Source organism: Lygodium microphyllum, chromosome 5 (assembly GCF_053477565.2).
Source record: "Lygodium microphyllum isolate KBCC chromosome 5, Lygodium_microphyllum_v1.1.10, whole genome shotgun sequence".
In the NCBI taxonomy this organism is placed as follows: domain Eukaryota; kingdom Viridiplantae; phylum Streptophyta; class Polypodiopsida; order Schizaeales; family Lygodiaceae; genus Lygodium; species Lygodium microphyllum.
This window is the reverse complement of record NC_141139.1, coordinates 118,866,088-118,883,909: the sequence shown is the minus strand read 5'-3', so window position 1 is coordinate 118,883,909 and position 17,822 is coordinate 118,866,088.

Here is a 17,822-nt window from a genome sequence, read left to right as displayed (position 1 = left end):
GTATTTCGGGATCTAAGTTTTGTTGCGGGATTGCGGGTCAGCCCACATTCAATGTCCAGCATCTTCACAATCAACAATCTTCATGTCTACATCAACCCAGAAGCAATCCGGTCCCAACCGGACAAGCTTTCCTTCATCATTCTTCATTTCCTCTTTCATAAAGGAACAACCCTTAGAGAAGAGAGAGAGGGAGGAGAGAGAAAGACTAGAATCAGATTTCTTCATTCCCATAGCCATTTCACAAGCGAAGACAGGCAATAAGACTGGCAAAGAGAGAGAAGATCGGGGGTATCATCGGTTGCATAGAGTCTTCACAGCCCCACATCTCCATCTCCATCATCATCAAGCGAAAAATGCGCCCTGCGCCTGCATGCCATGCCTCTCCTTCTCTCTCCACGTTTGGATCAAAAGTTTGCATAAAATTTGGGGGGGGGGGGGTCCAAGCTCCAAAAGTTCACACCCAATTTTGGCAAAAAACTGGTCCACCTCTTCATATCTTGACCGTTTGTTGGCTCCTTCTTCGTCCGGCATCCGATTCGAGCTCTGAAAAATCCTAGGCGTCCGGCTTGACATCCCGCATTGAGTGGAAACTCCTGATAACCTACACGACAGTCTAAATAATTATAAAAAATCCACGAGTGTCGCTCGGGCGCCTTTTAAAAGTCGTATTTCACTTGGTGCTTAAAATCGTCCTAGCTAGAGCCGTCCCCTTTGATGTTGAATATTTTTCCCTAAATTTTTGAATTTTTAGCAAATTTTAGACACATCCCAGGCTCAAAAATCCACTCTCATTGGCGACCAGGGATAGGGCAACTCAGCCCGTCGAATCGCACAACAAATCTGCACAAAAAAACCAAAGGAAGCATCAAGCTGATACAACATAGGTGCATACTTAAAACACAGCACAATCTCACCCTACCCCCTGAGAAAACCAAGGCATGACATCCACAAGGAGTAGGCCTAGCATAATCTGATAGAAGGTCCGAAGCTAGTCACTAATAACTGACTGCTCCAACACGGCCAAACTAAAAAGAACTATCCAAAAGGTCGCCCTAAGTGGTGGTCTGAACTACCTACCTAACTAAGGACAACACAACCAGGAGCTCCTACTAGGTGAGGACTCCTATAGCCTGATCAAGAAGTATTTTCTTTTAGCACATTTTTTCTTTAAGGTTTTTTTATGTTTCCATACTCGGGCATGCAAAAAGGAGGGAGCTGAGCGTAGTGACCCAAGGAGAACAGGGCATCGGCCTCAGGTCGTGTCTCCGTACCTAAGAACCTACCAAGCCCTCGCAAGGCGACACTTAATCCTTTTTTGACACTCTTTTATTTTCGCTCCAACCTTCCTTACTGTCTTCTTTTCTAGCAAGATGCCACCCCTAGGAAGACAAGGTATCGGGGCCCTGGGTCAAACTCGTCCCTAGGAACCTACCAGGCCGTCGCAAGGCGATGATCACCTGCTTATAAATTTTTCTTTCGTTTCTTTTCTATTTTTTAGGGGTTAGAACCCCTTTTTACACACCTTTGTATATATTGATTTCCTTTAACATATTCAGGGTTTTATTTCTCTCTATCATCATTATTTCTCCTTCGGGAGGCTTCTCTAACTGCCTCACAACTAACAAGAACTCCTTGAACGACTGCCTAGCAAGCTAGCAAAATAGGGTCACTAGAATTGCCTTCTGAAAAAGGTCTTTCAATGCCTGACAATGTCGTTATAGGAGGCAACGACTACTCAAGCCTCCCTCAGACAGACCTAAACTAAACCCAGGACTTCATGCCTTGGACTCCGGTCCCTAACAAGAAAAGAAAATCCCCAAAAAGTACAAAAACACATATAGCATAAAAACACGGTACTTGTAAAGGAGAGATATCACCTGGATAGGGCCACGAGAAGCTTCCACGTGACATAGGCTCCTTCCAAGCTCTTCTTTGAACCTGTCTAGCACAAAACTAAAACAAGAAACCATTAACCGCACCTGTACTAAGCAGACAACTGGCCCTCTTGGCCTAATGAAAACTGGACGTAATATCCACAGCAGCTAGCCTTCCTAGCTTAAAACTAGATAGGTCATTTTAGTCCACGTAATATTGATGTCCTTGGCATATACATCACACCCTATTAGACTACCCAGGGTGCCAAGGATAGCATATCATAGGTCGACTAGCCCCATGCTACTCATGCAAGTTAGCTAAAAGCTTGATCTTGTATTTTTTTATCTTAGTTTTTTTTTTTTTTTTTGTAGAGCTACAAGTCCAAGCCTTTCCACAAATAACTCATCAATAAGACCGATCCCTTCTTGGGCACTATGAGCTGAATGATTGGACGTAGTGGGCTTGCATGTCCCACATTTATTGTCCTCTAAATAAACTAGTCTTTCAAGCGGCCAAGTGGCTCCTTTGGCAGAAATAATCATAGCTTTGTACTCATTCGAACCTCCCCTATTTGGATTTTCACATAAATCAGTGCTACGACCCAAACTAGGTAGAGCTTCAAGCCTAGGCACATCACATGGGTATATCCCAAGGCAGTGTATATTGTCAGATGTATATCCACTCTTATCCTCTTGGGGGTTCGACAAAATATATCCAGATGGGATCCTTGGCCTTGCATGCGACACTCCTGCCATACTTTTGGAGATTTTGGGTCTCCAAACCCATCTCATATTTCCCTTAATATTCTTGCATTCCCTCAATGTGCTGCACTGGTCTAATGAACTCAATGCAAAATTATCCCTATGGCCAAATGGCCTCACATCCTTATGACCTTTATGAAGCACAAGTGGACTTTTAGCATTTTGCATCCTCTTTACAAAAGATGTCTTTACTTGTTTATGTCCATATTGCAAATTTTTTCCCATAAGAACCATGCTTTCACTGAAGGGAACAACATCCATTCAAAAGCATGATTCCGACACCAAAGGTCTCTCCAAAGCCTTACTAGCAACAAAATTAGAACCACACAGAATGCTTATCAACACTCGTAGGCCCATTGGTTCTATCCATGTTGCCATCACAACTACCTCTCATGGAAGTGTTGCAAGCCCTAATGGGACTTACATGGCTTGGAACCTTTTCACTGAGGGGCATGTCATTACTACTCGTAGGATGGCCATCTCCTGCTTTGAGATTTTGGCCACCAAGGTTCCCCTCATAGGTTGCGTTGGTATCAACAAGTGAACTGTCTTCTTGCAGAAATGGTTGGAAGCTAGGATGCACTTGTACTGAGCGGGGAGAACTCCAAAAGTTTTCCCAACATCTCTGAATATGACCCTCATAATCAATGGCATGCATTTTTGCTTCCCTTAACGACTTAGGATTCGGCATTCCCACTTGGATTTGCATATTAATCTCTAAGCCATTCAGAAAGAGCTCACATAGCACATCATTTGGCAATGCACTGGCTCTTCTTGGCCAAAGCCCAAGAGTACTATCAAAGGCTCTAGCATACTCTTTAATAGAAAGATAAGACTCATGTCTAAACTGCATAAGCTGCATTAAGACCTGAATCATAGGGAGTTAGGATCTTTAACCTCTTCCATCCCCACCCTTTTGGGTGTAGGGAGGTTAATATCCTCATTGACATCCCTTTCTGCTAGCTCACTGAGTGGTCTAGGGAGTCCTATAAGTTTCAACATGTCATTTTGACCCCCTCTTAGAGGATCTTCCGTACCTTTCCCTTTAAAAGGAAAATCCATAAAGGGTTTATATAAGAACTTTTGGTCCTTATCTAACGCAGATCTATCATTAGCACTTCTTAAAACTTGGGAATCGTGCCTTTTAAGCAACGGTTTTCCCTTGCCTTGACAGCTAGGGCGTCCAACATCCTTGTGATGCCTACTATGTCATCATGGTGGCCCATTACATGGGATGTTTTAACCACAAGCATATTCCATCATATATCAGCACTTTCCCATGGCATTATGGCTTTAGCATGGTGACCTATTGATGCCATAACTACCCTAGTTTCCAACATGCTTGTTTCATGCCCTCTAGGTTGATGGATGGTTAAACATGATTTCTCTTGGGTAGAGACCACACCAAGGTGAACCTCAGCCCATGCCATCGTATTAGAGGATGGGGTAACCACTAATTGGCTACTCTTTTCATCACATAAATTATCTTCTACAGAGGACTCATGCTCTACATAACTAACTAAGTCCATTAGTAAGTTTTGTATGGGGAAAGCCAAGTTTTTCCATCCTTGAACAAACCCCATTTTATAGATAATTTAGGGTCCCTTGAAACCCTAGATTTGAAAACCGCCACTTAAAGGTAGCTCTTGGGAAAAACGCACCACTGATGTGACCTAAAATGGGCCGGCACTGGCTATGGCACTAGCCAAAACTCATGCTCATAAACAGGCAAACACACCCTCACGGCCTCGTGGACCAGGAGCGTCTATCTAATGCTAAAGGACAAACTGCCCTAAAGCCTAATCTATGCGTTTATAGCTTCATCGTTTTGTAGTCCAACGTTTCCATTTCTATAAACTCCACAGAGGGAGAACCCATACATACTGGCAATAAATACCACGATAATCACATACATGGAGGCAACCTCTCGATAGAAACACCGCAGCCCCACTACAACTCTCCTACATCGCAAGGATTGGCCCCTTAATTCACTGCTCAACATATAAAAAAAACAAACAAACTCCCCTCTTCATTTCCAAATGTTATCTAGGAGATATACCATGTTTCCTTACTTAACAGTCCCTTAGGAGACCGACCCTCTATCCTACGGCAAGGGATAACCTTACGTTCTCAATCATGGGTCAAAGTCCTAAGAAAACAAGTGCTATGTAGTCCAGGAGCTTTTCCGTTGATACCATGAACTATGCATAGTGCATAATGTGAATGGTTTAGTGCATAAATAGAAGAAAATCAGCATTGTGCATTGTGCGAAACCAATCTTTTCATGATTTCCATGCTAGTGTTTATGTAATGAGAAAAGACACCAAGCCTTATGCTCATGCTGCCTTTCTCTTTATTTTAAAATAATGTCCTATAGGCATGATGCAACACATAAACCGGATTTTAGTTCATATTTTGATGCTCATCCTCCCCTCTCACCCTTCCGTTTAATGTTTTGCATTCGTTGATAGATGAAAGGGTCGTTTTATGTGTTTTTACTTATAAAGAAAGCGATGAACATGAACGAAAACATAGAAACGAGGGTAAACCAAGGCCAACCTCATGCTTTACCTTCATTATACATTGCACAAACACACGTAGTTTTTTGGAATTTTCATTTTACCGTTTCCTAATTTTCTCCCATTTAATACCTATTTTTCACCATTTTTTTGATATTTTTTCTCTATTTTCTTCAATAAAAAATGACTAAAACTTAGGATTGATTGTGGGCTGTGGCCCTTAGGTTCCTTAACAGCAAAATTTTAGGTTTTGTAGGCATTATGTCTCATATTTTCCATTTATTTTGCAAAAACCCCATTTTCACCCCTTAAACGCATGTTTTTCAGGTTTTATACCATCAATTTCAGCCATATCACTTGTGATTTTCTGATTTTCTGATTATAAACTATTGAAACTCATAGGTAAAAACATCATAATGCATAATCAGCCCATGGGAACAATGTTTCATCAATCAAATAGCATAAAAACTCATTAATTTTCCTTCATAAAAACTTGAATTACCACTTAGGTTTTGTGTTTTGGGATCTCGGTTTTGCTGCGGGACTGTGGGTCAGCCCACATTCAATGTCCAGCATCTTCACAATCAGCAATCTTCATGTCTACATCAACCCGGAAGCAATCCGGTCCCAACCGAACAAGCTTTCCTTCACCATTCTTCATTTCCTCTTGCACGCAAGAACAACCCTTAGAGAAAGGAGAGAGGGAGGAGAGAGAAAGACTAGAATAAGATTTCTTCATTCCCACAGCCATTTCATGAGCGAAGACATGCGATAAGACCGGCAAAGAGAGAGAAGATCGGGGGTATAATTGGTTTCATAGAGTCTTCACAGCCCCACATCTCCATCTCCATCATCATCAAGCGAAAAATGCGCCCTGCGCCTGCACGCCATGCCTCTCCTTCTCTCTCCACGTTTTGATCAAAAATTTGCATTTTTTTTTTTTTGGGGGGGGGGGGGGTCGAAGCTCCAAAAGGTCGCATCCAATTTTGGCCAAAAACTGGTCCACCTCTTCATATCTTGACCGTTTGTTGGCTCCTTCTTCGTCTGGCATCCGATTCGAGCTCTGAAAAATCTTGGGTGTCCGGCTTGACATCCCGCATTGACTGGAAACTCTTGACAACCCACATGGAAATCTGAATAACTATAAAAAATCCACAAGTGTCGCTCGGGTGCCTTTTAAAAGTCGTATTTCACTTGGTGCTTAAAATCGCCCTAGCTGGATCCACCGCCTTCGATGTTGAATATTTTTTCCCTAAATTTTGGATTTTTTGGCAAATTTTAGGCACATCCCGGGCTCAAAACTCCGCTCTCACTTGCATAGTTTATTTTTTCTTGACATGAAGTTTCAACAACTAGGGCAATAAATAGGGTTAGAAAGTTTTCATTCCACAAGTATCAACATCATCCATATGGGTCACCTTAGTGAGATTGAAAAAATGTTGGCACAATTTTAAAAACAATTTGCTCACTCCCCAACCACATTACACAACCTCTAGCATAGATTTATTCTTGAACTTGCTCACGGATGGTATTGATTCTTAAATTTTTGCAAATTGCATTTTAACTTATCCTTGTCAACAACCTAGTTTTCTCACAATCTGATAGTCTATTCCCTACATTTCTTTCTCAAGGATGGTATTGATACTTAGTTTTTTTCAAATTTCATTTCCACTTATCCTTTTTACAACCTATTTTTCTTACAATGTGATATTCCATTCCCTTTTTTTCCTCTCATAATATTATTTAATATTCTAACCATTGCTCCACTAGAAATATACAAATATTAGAAATTGAAGAGTGTCATTTTTAGAACCAGTTTTCTAGCTCTATTACCCTAGATGAAACACACTATTTGATAAGCTGTGATGGTAGGATTGAGGATATGGAAGTTTCTTTGGTAATCCATAGTTGGCTATATCATAGCTAAGCCTCCCACAATTCTTGTAAGATCTTATTCATGGATGGAGGCATTTTGATAGAACATGATTGCCCCTACAATTACACACATTGGAAATTAGGCCTTCTAGGCATGCATCTCCTTTCAAGTACTCTAGGAGCTTTATAAGATTCACCTTGATATTTGATATGTCTTGGGATAAATTAGGTTAAGAATCATGTGGTGGGGGGATTTTCTTGAGTTACTGAGACAAACACAAACCATACACACAAGAGGAAGATCACTCAAGAACACAAGAAGAGAGATGGAGGCCAAAATGTTTTATTGCTAGTTTCTTATTCTTCTTTCACACAAAATACAATGTACACAAATTATAGATAAGATACAACATAAAATAAAGTAGCCTACTAAGTCAAACAATGCATAACTGACTATACTAGTTGACTGGTGCCATAACTTTGCCAGCTATAGGCTTAGGGAAGTTACTATATGTATGTTATGTACATCAGGTGCATTTAAGGCCCATTTATAAGTATCCTTATCTATGAATTTTTCCTAAATGAAACATAACCCTTTTCTATTCAATCTATAAATAACACCTTTATATCACACCCTTTTGTATGTAAAAATTTATAAAAATGGTATTTTAAAAATACATTTTTTTGAAGCCACGTGATGCACACATATATTCATGAGTAACTTACACGAGGCTATAGGTACATATAGCAAACAAAATATAATAAAAGTGATAAGTCAGTGGCTGTATGAGGATCATAATGACTAATGATGTGCTAATTGTAGACATTTGGACCCATCTAGCCAAGAGATCCATCTTTAGTGTCTACACATATTCGGCTTGCCATCTCAAAAAATTAGTCATGTTTTCTATCTCTTGTTGCCATTCTCTCACTATGGGGAGTGGCCCTTTCACTATGGATTATATTGATGCATGTTGGTTTAATGACTTTATTGTTCCTCTTCTCAACAAGCTATCAACTCTTATAACTTCTTCATAAACCTCAATTAATTTGTCATGTCCTTGGCTAGAATTTCTCGTTAGAGCTTTGTACGGTTCCTCTTCCTCAATCCCATTTATGGAAAGATATTGTGGTCACAATCATCGTCATTTTGTATTAGGGATTCTATAAAGACTATGGATGTGAGTTATGTAGTCTTAGATCTCCTCTTGTTTTTTTGACTCATGTTCATAAGCTTGACAATGAGGCTGTTTGCATATCCAACTTCTAAGAACATTGTTATGAGCATGCTAAATATATATGTTTTAGTATCATTAAGACTTGTAAACCAAGTCCTTCCCTTCTCTCCTAGGTATAGCATGAAAGCTTATGCTCTTTTATTAGTGTCTTAGAGATTGTTAATCTCACAAACATTCTCAAACTATTCAACAAAATTGTATGGGTTATCCCTTGCTCTATACTTGCTTGGTGATAATGGGAATTTTTGATTGGCCTCTTGAGCTGAGTGTCACTTCTAGTCTTGTTAAGATAGAAACAACTAGAGTAGTACTACTTTCTTTAGCTACCACTATGTTAAGTAGCTATCTAATGAGGAATTGTGAAGGTGTAAGCTTTGTGTGTGGTTGCATCCTCCCCTTCTTCTTTAAGATTAGATCCTCTTGCTAGGTCCATCATTCTTGGATTTGCTCTAGATTAGCCTCTTTTCTAAGGTTATGTGTCTTTGCACTCTTGTTATATAGCCAAACGCTACAAGAGATCTCTACCTAGCCTTATTTCTATTGTAATGTCTACCAATATCTCTTCCACTAGTCCCCTTATATGTTTCATTCTCATCTAGTGGTCATACTAAGTAAGGAGCCATTGGATATCATGGGAATTTTATGGGGTAAACCCCTTGATAAAGAATGGCATTTTGATGTTGACCAAAAGAAACTTTCTTTCTCACAATTGTTGGCATCCTTCACAACCCTCAATCTCACCATTTCACCTTAGTCTCTCTAATTGAGATTCCTAACAATGGCAAAGAATCCCAAATGTAATGTGGAAAATAATTGTGTACACTCAATGATAGGTTCAGTCTCAATTGTGTATGCATCTAAAGTGCGTATAGCTATAGGGGCCTCATATTGTGCATGTATTCAATGATGGTGCAAATGTGCATCAACTCGAACCCATGGCATGGAGGTATGTTGAAAACTAGGGAGATGACCCTCATGTGTAGTGAATTGGAAAAATGTGCTCATGAATCCAATTCCAAGTGATGTGCAAGCCAAAGAAAATAAACTTACCTATTCTTTATGATGTTCAGCAATGCCAATGAAGTTTCAACATTTCCTACAAAACAACCACTTTCTCGACCAAAAAGAACATCAACTACAATGCAAAGGAAAAGGCTTGGAAAATTTACATGCTCTCCTCAATACTGGAGAGCTTTAATGAAAGTCAAAGATCTCCTATCATATCAAACCATAGCCTTGGCCTCAAAAATTAAGTATATCATGCAAAAAAATAACAAAAAGATAGCAAAACATCCTAATCTATCACACATCCAAAAACCCTAAGCTAACAAATACAAAGCAAGAAATCAAGCTTGAAAAGAGATCCTAATCTATCACACATCCAAAAATCCTCAACTACACAAATCCAAAGCAAGCAATCACGATTGAGAAAAAGCATTAAGGTCCTAACTACAATAAGTAGCACTAAGGGATTTTCTACTTATGTGAAAATTAATAACATATTTTCCCTTCCCTTAGCTTGCAAGCATTTATGCACTGCATCAAACTTTGTAAAAAGGTGAAAAATCAACAAGCCAACTCATCAAATAACTAAAAGTCAAACCGAACATCTCCTTGTAAACTTTCAAGCAACTCCTCAATAATGGGCAAGCAAAAGCTATCAATGTAACCATCATCAACATCAATAGCCAAATCATCAAAGTCTCTGAATTTAAAGACTACAAAATAATCCAAAGAATTATAAAACACATCATTCCCTAATTCATCAACTCCCTTCCATCCCCTTGGGAAAAACCTTGACAATGTTTAAGTCATCAAACAAGGTTTCGTTGGCAACACTTTGGTGGAATTCTATGGTACATATGGCTTACTGTTAGAAACCTAGAAAGTTTTTTATGAACACCCAATTGAAGATGCTACCACATGGATTGCATCAATTGCTAGCTATGCTAAGCATGGATATTTTGAGGAAGTATTCAATTATTACAATCAAATGTAATTTAAGGGCTTGTTTGCCACTTTTGCATTATGTGTTTATTTTTTAAGAGTGTGTTTCTTACAAAGTGGCCAACATATTCATGGCATTATTGTCCAAACGGGACTTGAGAATGATCCTATTGTTGCAAATGCTATGGAAAATATATATGTGAAATATGGATCACTAGAAAAGTAGCACATGTATTGTTGGACAAGTTACAAATCACAGGATATGGTAAACAAGGGCTTTTCAAGCATGCTCTCAAATGCCTAGAGAAGCATATGCAACAAGAGTATATATCATCTAATGTTGTCACCTTTCTTTGTAGTAGCTCAGAAGACATAGAGAAAGGTAGTGAAATTGTAACGTGTCCACTCGTCCACTTGGGGGACATGTCTTAGCAGCCCATCAGGAAGAGAGTCTAGAAAGTGCCGCTTGGCACTCGCAAGGAATGTCACAGGGTGGTTTGTGATCTAGGTCTTCCCGAGTCTGCCTCGAGTGAAAGTATATGGCCGTTCCCACTTAGAACTGACCTGAAGTCAGGGTTTCTTTCCTATCAACAAAGTCTCTAGGAAGTAGCTAGTGTCGAACTCCAGATGAACCACTTTGCGTAGGAACAACAGAGTTGACGCGGATTTATGTTGCAGTTGGTTCATGGAGAATGGGAAACGAGAGGGATGCGAAACTCAACCTCTCTGCCTGTAAGGCATAGTCCCATTCCGTTTCCCTAAAACAACATACATCAGGATTCTAACTCTTCCAACTCTAGGTCTTCACAATTTTGTTAACACATCTTTTGAGAAAAGTTCCTAGCTAACCGGGATCACCCTTCCATAGGATGGACCCAAGTCTCATCCACCGCACTTTCCATGGTTTGCTTAGTTATCTAATTACCTACCACATTATGTTTGACATGCAAAAGTAGCTTCCTTAATTAATCAATTTAAACATAGGTTCCTTCAGGTAACTTAGGCACTGACACAAAAACAAAGTCAAGCAAGTTCCTTTTTCAAATATCTGATCTTTATTTATCATAGTCATGGAATGCATCAAGTATCATGCCCGAAGGCTATCCCAGTAATCAACAGGATTGCTGCTCCAAGTTCCGCCACCCATAGACTAGTACACGGGCCTCGAGATCTCGTCTCAAGTCACGTCGGCCTCTTGTGCGGGATCTAGAAGCAAGGAATTTACAGCTAGAGCCGCCCCTGGCACCCAAGCGTCCTCCCACCCCAAGCAACACCCACGGAGAGACCTCTCATGGTGGGTTCGGTCCATATACCTGGTGCGGCTAACAACCCCCCGTGGGTAGGGCCAGGCAGGCAGTCGGAGGTAACTGAACTTGCCTCTCCCTCCAGGCTTTTAACCTAAAGCATTAAGTGTTTTGCCTTGAATTAGTTCCTTGAGCAAAGAAGTTCAAACAATGTACCTAAATGTACAATCATGATCATCTCAGAGGTCGTTTGTACAACCAACTACTAAGGTGTGATTCTTTTTTCCCGGATGCTCCCAGCATTCGATCCTGGATCATTCGCAACTTGGCAAGATTCCAGGGGCTTGGCAAGCTAGGTTTCTTGTTTCCCCTTTTTCTTTGGGCTAGGGTTTGTACCCTACTGACCCTAATTATCCTCACCTTAGGTCTCCTTGTAAAATAGATCATGGACAACCCCGTCGTCCTCGGTTGGTCAACTTGCTGGTTATCTCCTAGATCCCTTGTAGTACTTATGTACCTTTATCTTTGATCTTAATTGATCAAGATTTTCTATCCCCTTAACCATGGTTGGTCAAGATGGTTCTGTTTAGAACAGTCCTACTCCGTCTTAAGTATAGTCTTCTTAAGCCCTCTTAATAATACTCACAGGCGCTTAAACTTTTACCTATCCCTCTTGAAGTCACCAAGGACTTTGACATGGGACTCATGGATCTCAGTCCCATTTGGTAGATTACAAACAACGTTGAATTTTCCCAACAAATTTAATGCACGCAATGTAATGCCATGCCTTCATTTCAATGCTTACAATTTTGATATAATCCATACGATATTTTATGCCACCCATGCGAAGGTACTTTCTATGCATGCAATCTTAACATTATCCTCTATATAATTATTTACACGATCTATAACCTTCTTGAGTGATCTAACTTTATGTGATCATTGTATGAGTCTAGCTGCACTTTAATCTTTTCTGCAGATTATTACATGTACCTTAGAATCCATCTTGTGATACAGACATGCACTTTGTTTCTTTCAATGTCCTCTAAAATGCATTTTTAAGCAAGAACTTATGCAAGCAACAATGTAGTTTATGCAAGAAATTATGCAAGAACTTTTGGTAATTTACGATGCAATTTCTAATCAATTCCATCTATTATGATGACATCTTACGATGGAAATTATCTTGCTTGTTACATACACAATGAAGTTCATACCTAGGAAATGATCAAACACGCAATTAATGTGATGCATGTGAATATACTTTTTCACCTATGATTTAATAATAGAGCAACTTGGGTTTGGAGTGATGCTGTGACTCCAGTGGTATTGATGCCTGATGGACCGTTTGCGGTTGCGGTGCCACCTTGTTTCAAACCTCCATCCACACTTGCAGGGTTTCCGGACATCTTTATGGAACTACGCTTTGGGGCCATACTCGAAGACGCGTGTACGAGTGATAGAGTTCTCGCACTCTCCTATGCAAGATTCTCGCTGCCTCTCCTTGAGTGGAAAAAAAATAATGAAGGGGGAGGGGCGTATTCTTAGAAATAATTCTTCTTCTTCTTCTCTTCTTCCCCTCTCTCTCTCTCTTCTTCTTCTTCTTCTTCTTCTTCTTCTTCTCTTCTTCTCTTCTTCTCCTTCTCTCTCTCCCTCTTCTTCTTCTTCTTCTTCTTCTTCTTCTTCTTCTTCTCTTCTTCTCTTCTTCTCCTTCTCTCTCTCCCTCTTCTTCTTCTTCTTCTTCTTCTTCTTCTTCTTCTTCTTCTCCTCTCTCTATCTCTTCTTCTTCTTCTCTTCTTCTCCTTCTCTCTCTCCCTCTTCTCTCTCTCTCTCTCTCTCTCTCTCTCTCTCTCTCTCTCTCTCTCTCTCTCTCTCTCTCTCTCTCTCTCTCTCTCTCTCTCTCTCTCTCTTTGTCTGGGCGACATTTCTTGATCATGGAGGGGGGGTTTCTAACGACGAGGGAGGGGGGAAAAGCTATCCGTTGACAAGGGAGAAGAGGGGCTACTGCCGTCGGAGGGGAGCACTACCTGTCGAGTCGAGGGAGGGGGGGCTTCCTGCCGATGATGGCCACAAAGAGGAGGGGGCACTATCTTCCATCCCAATGAGGGGGGCTCCCTTTTATAGAGGGGGGAGGAGGGCTTCACGACAGGAGGGGAGACGGCCATTAACGGCTACCACCCTCCACTTGGGGGGCTGCATGCCCCCTTCTCACTCCTTACTCCCTCTCTCTCTCTCTCCTCGCCATGCACTCGGCAGGGGGAGAGAGGGAGAGAGTAAAATTTTTTTAAGTTAATTTTTTTAAAAAATAAGGGGGGTTCTCATGGGGGGCAAGCACGGGGGAATATTACAGAAATGCATGCTCAAAGTTGCAAAATTGTCTTGGATGTCAATGCCATGGTCGCTGCTACCAAAATGAACATGAGTTAAATTGGCATTCCTTATGTAAGTGACCTCAATAAATTCACAATATTTATAGCTTCACTAGGTTGATTCTAAAGATGTTCCCTAAAAGAGGATCCACAGTATATGAGTGTTAGAAGATGTTCTCTAGAAGAGAATCCACAATATATCAGCATGATGATTAGGTTGGATCGGATTGCAGTTGCCTTTACTAAATGCTATGTATGCTTGATTCTTGTAAAGGACTACTAGAAGCCTGCTTTACTAGCCAAGACACCAAGTGCACAAGGTAGGAAGGCAACCTACCATAGATGCATGGCTCAATGCCATGGATAATAGGCCTTCATAATAACAAGCTATCAAGTGGGTTGATTTCACCATCATTAACAATCTTGAGACTCAAATTTGGAAAGTATAGGTGTTGGAGGATGGTGCAACATACAAAGCAAAGGGGGATGGCAAAGATGGACCTTTAGATTTTCCATTGAAGTAAAAAATGACAGATATGGTCTACTAAGCAAGTTATGAGGGTTTCCAAGCAAGAAATCAATTGTGAGGACTTCCATGTGTGACAATTAGGAGGTTTACCAAGCAATAAGTGATAGTTATGAGGGTTTCCAAGCAAGAGCTGATAGTTATGAGGGATTCTAAGCAAAAGGTTGGTCTAGATTATGAATTTCTTACTTAACAGTTCAGGTGGAGGCTAGACTCTCCGAATTGAGAACCGTGATCATTACCCTAATTAATTGATTAGGAAACCCTTGAAGCAAGAGACATACTCTCTTATGTTGGAGATTGCTAATTATTAGTAATGATGAAGATGTGCTAGGATATAGTACTACGCATAGCTCAAGACCAATGCTTCTTTTTCTTACATAAAATTCCACACAAAATTGGTGATGGATGAATTTGGGTTCTATGTCATGGAATTGCGACTAATGATTTTCTATGGCCTCAACTATCCATCTAGATATGACTAGCAATCAACACCATTGTGTCTTCTTAGGGAATATACCTTATGCTGCAATGGAGGAATAATTGATCAGCATTTGTAATGAGGGTGTTTGGTTGTTCAATATTAGTGGGTTCAACATTTGTGATGAGATTGGCTTGGTTGCTCAATATTAGTGGGATCAAGATAAGCTTTCTAAAATATTAATTAAGTAGCATTTAAAAAACAACAAAGTTTTATTTCCTTTTATAGTTTAAAGAACGTAACACCCTTTTCAACTTGTAATATGAAGGGGGATGGGAGATTTTGAATAAAAGATAAAAATACAATAAGAAAAGACTCCCAACATGATAAGGTTTAATAAAAGAAAGAGAAGGAGAAGGTAGAGATCCACATATGTGCAAAAGAGTAGGAGCAAGTGGGCAAAAGGGAGGAGAATTCATAATCATAGAGGTATAGAAAGATGTCAAGGATAATCTCCATGTCAAGCTTGATATATTGCATAGATATTTGAGAAAATGATTGGATCAATATAAGAGAGGCATAGATGAGATGTACATTATCTTCACTTTGAGCTACATTGTGAGTATAAATCCATAAGTAATAAAAATAAACCTTATATTTTGTTTTCTACTTCCAAAAGAATAGTGGGGGTTTGTAAATGTAACAAAAAGCTTTGGGATATCCAAGATATGAAATTGCAATATGGTGATATAAGGATGCTTGTAGCCAAGTAAGATAATCTAAACATCTCTTAGTATTCATTGTTGTAGTATCTCAAAAAGTTGTCATTTGCTTTATCAAATCTAACCATGTGGAGTTTCAACATATCAAAAAGTTTTTGAAATTGTTAAAGTAACAAATCCTTTTACTATAAGGGATTAGGCATGCACGTGAGTGTATTGATGCATTTCTTGAACCATTTTAAAAAGAAACTACATGTGCATCCAAGGTGGTTCTTAACACACACTAGAAGATTAGCATTTAGAGTTTCATGTATTTCATGAAGAATGAACATGATTATTCACACATTTTTAAATGCTCTTCCACTACAATTTTCACAATAGTTTACATAATTTTGCTAATGTGCTCTATTTGTAATTTTCATGTGTTTTTAAACATAAAAATAAAAACTTTATGTAGATTAAAAGACCTCAAGGAGTTGCTAGTTTTGTAGAATTATGAGCCAATAGCTCCTTGATTTTTTTTGCCCCTTTTTGCATACTCATTGGCATTGTTTATACAACTTGAATCAACATTTTATTTCAAAATATACATAGTAATATAGTTAGACATAATAAAAATTTTAATGATAATATAAAACAAGGACAAAATGACCAATTTTGGCTTATATTACTATAAGTATACAAAAAAGTGTCATAAGAAGTTTACATCGATTCGAAGCCACCTAATGTGGTTTCTAGCATGGAAAATCCTATGTAAGGTACTATATACATGGACCATAGCTCATGGGAGGGGGTGTCATCATCATCTCCCTCTACCCTCTTCATTGTCATCCTCCCCTCATCACCCTTCTCATCACCCTTTGCATTTCGTCATGCTTGGCTCCATGTCTCTCTTTCTACCTCATTGTGTTACTATCTTATAGATGTGGAAAATATAATCTTAGAAACAAGTGAAATGTTCTAATGTAAATGTCCAAAGGGTGCGACTTAACAAATTCTATTTATCATGCTTTCATGTCACATTTTCTCCTTAATGATGCCCTCCTTATACATGTGTATCCATGTTGATGGTGCTTATAAGCCATCTCATAGGTAGTGGAATTTAAAACCATAGTATTACACTACAAAATAAGCGCACCATGAGTATCAACAAAATTAGTTACTATGTTAACATAAAAAGACTTAAGACAAAATGTAGATACTTGTAAACTCCATGTTCCATGTATTGATGTTTCCTGATTTAAAATGTGATTATCTAAATGGATCCATTCAAATTGGTCATGCCTCTCTCATTTTGGGCTAAAGATCTCACTGTGCACTCTATTTCATGCATCAGCCCACCAACCATGTGCAAAAATCAGCATTGATATAGAACCAAATCCTTGTTCTACTCTCCTCTTGTCCTTCATTGCTCTCACTTTAACTAAGGACCTCTTGTTAACAATGATTCTTTAGATCCTTTATTATGCCCAATGATTCATAAACCTCAAATGCATAGGATTAGGAAACTTCTCATGCATATCAACAATGGTTTCTTAGAGCTTGGCTAGATCTTCATCAATGAAGTATCTAACATACTCTCTATAACTAACATGGACTATAGGTTGCATAAAGCGCATGAATTCCTTTTCCATATTTTCTTGGAAGACCCCACCCTTGCTAGTCAAATCATAGTATACATGTAGTCTACCTTCAACCTCTTAGGCTTCCATTGGTGTGTCTTCATGATGTTGAGCTAGTAGTGAAGAGGGGCTATAGTCACTACCAAAAAAATTTCCTAGATATGCCCTAACTTGACCTAGACTCCCTCTATGCTTGCATCCATGGCCACTACTAGTTCCTTTGAATGGAATCTAGGATCAAGAGAATGGAGTAATTACAGCTCTAGGTTGGAACTCTCATGCCTTTTTCAATTGAGAGGGCATAGGTCTACTCATATACTAATATACCTTAGTTGGGAAAAGAGAATATTCAAAAAGAACATAGGCCTCTAACATGAATTTCTCACATGTTAGATTATTGCTCTCAATATCAAGGTTAGGATTCTAAGATGACAACCCCATCCATATCAAGATTTGCAATAGGATGGTCAAAATTTGCGATGGGATGATTTGATACATCCAAAAAAACATATCATATCATGGTTAGTGGCATGACATGACATATGCATAGATATAGGTGACACACATACTGTATATACATACGAATAGGCCACACATACACAAAGGCATAGACTACACAGATACATACACATACATGTGTATATATGTATATATTGTGATGTTTTTTTGCAAAGTCCAAAAAAACCCTAAATAACCATTGGAT